We start from the raw sequence: 2,246 nt of genomic DNA, 5'->3' as shown, positions 1-2,246 counted from the left end.
CCGTATTCCACCGAACACGAGTCGATCTCAAATATAAGTAGTCGGCGCTGCTCCACTAGCTCGTCCCTCAGGCAGAAGACTGTGAGCTTGCTCAAGACCTCAAGCATGCAGCTGACACTCCCTCACCAGCCTCTTCCCATGCAGTATTCAGAGAGGAAAGACCCAAGGGGAAAGCGTGAATCCATGATAAGCCTTACAATCAAACAGTGGCCCATTGAGATCAGAGATAATAGGAACTGCAGATGCTGGAGAATCCGAGATAACAAGGTGTGGAGCTGGATGAACACAGCAGGCCAAGCAGCATCAGAGGAGCAGGAAAGCTTCTCTGAAGGATGGTCCAGACCTGAAACATCAGCTTTCTTGCTCCTTTGATGCTGCCCGGCCTCCTGTGTTCATCCAGCTCCACAGATTGTTCTCTCTGGTGAAAATCAAATGTTTTTATTAAACAGTCACAGTTTCCAAATGACACAACCGTTTGATTCCAGATTTTGCTCATTGAAAATAAATGTCATTGGTGAAATTTAAGCATGTATCACAGAGCATTAGCTAGGAATTCTAGATTATACCTCCAGTGATGTTGCCATATCTCTCTCCCACAGCTACCTAGAATACACCTCCTCCCACCCACCCTCCTGCAAAAACTCCATCCCCTATTCCCAATTCCTCCGCCTCCGCCGCATCTGCTCCCACGATAAGACATTCCACTCCCGCACATCCCAGATGTCCAAGTTCTTTAAGGACCGCAACTTCCCCCCAACGGTGATTGAGAACGCCCTTGACCGCGTCTCCCGCATTTCCCGCGACACATCCCTCACACCCCGCCCCCGCCACAACCGCCCCAAGAGGATCCCCCTCGTTCTCACACACCACCCTACCAACCTCCGGATACAACGCATTATCCTCCGACACTTCCGCCATTTACAATCCGACCCCACCACCCAAGACATTTTTCCATCCCCACCCCTGTCTGCTTTCCGGAGAGACCACTCTCTCCGTGACTCCCTTGTTCGCTCCACACTGCCCTCCAACCCCACCACACCCGGCACCTTCCCCTGCAACCGCAGGAAATGCTACACTTGTCCCCACACCTCCTCCCTCACCCCCATCCCAGGCCCCAAGATGACATTCCACATTAAGCAGAGGTTCACCTGCACATCTGCCAATGTGGTATACTGCATCCACTGTACCCGGTGCGGCTTTCTCTACATTGGGGAAACCAAGCGGAGGCTTGGGGACCGCTTTGCAGAACACCTCCGCTCAGTTCGCAACAAACAACTGCACCTCCCAGTCGCAAACCATTTCCACTCCCCCTCCCATTCTCTTGATGACATGTCCATCATGGGCCTCCTGCACTGCCACAATGATGCCACCCGAAGGTTGCAGGAACAGCAACTCATATTCCGCCTGGGAACCCTGCAGCCATATGGTATCAATGTGGACTTCACCAGTTTCAAAATCTCCCCTTCCCCCACTGCATCCCTAAACCAGCCCAGTTCATCCCCTCCCCCCACTGCACCACACAACCAGCCCAGCTCTTCCCCCCCACCCACTGCATCCCAAAACCAGTCCAACCTGTCTCTGCCTCCCTAACCGGTTCTTCCTCTCACCCATCCCTTCCTCCCACCCCCAGCCGCACCCCCAGCTACCTACTAACCTCATCCCACCTCCTTGACCTGTCCGTCTTCCCTGGACTGACCTATCCCCTCCCTACCTCCCCACCTACACCCTCTCCACCTATCTTCTTTGCTCTCCATCTTCGGTCCGCCTCCCCCTCTCTCCCTATTTATTCCAGTTCCCTCCCCCCATCCCCCTCTCTGATGAAGGGTCTAGGCCCGAAACGTCAGCTTTTGTGCTCCTGAGATGCTGCTTGGCCTGCTGTGTTCATCCAGCCTCACATTTTATTATCTTAATATCTCTCTCCCTGCTCAGATTAAATGGCTGATCGGGGCACACAAATGTTTTGCTTTTAATCAAGTTTTTCTTGAGATGTTCCTAAGGGATATTTTTGAATATTGGGGCTACTGTTTTATTTGGTTTTCAAGGAATTATTTTTCAGTGTCATGAACTCCTTTAGAGCGTTGACAGGGATAGGCAGGAAAAGTGGGAGTACTGGAGCAGCTGCAATCCTATTAAATAACGGACCAGGCTCAAGGGCTGAAAGGCCTGCTCCTGCTCCTATTTCTTATGGATGGTCTTTATTAGGTGATTTAGTCACGTACTATATCAGTATCTGGGGCAGCACAGTG

Source organism: Stegostoma tigrinum, chromosome 13, assembly GCF_030684315.1.
Source record: "Stegostoma tigrinum isolate sSteTig4 chromosome 13, sSteTig4.hap1, whole genome shotgun sequence".
NCBI lineage: Eukaryota > Metazoa > Chordata > Chondrichthyes > Orectolobiformes > Stegostomatidae > Stegostoma > Stegostoma tigrinum.
The sequence above is the reverse complement of the archived record's forward strand: the minus strand, read 5'-3'. Positions refer to the sequence as shown.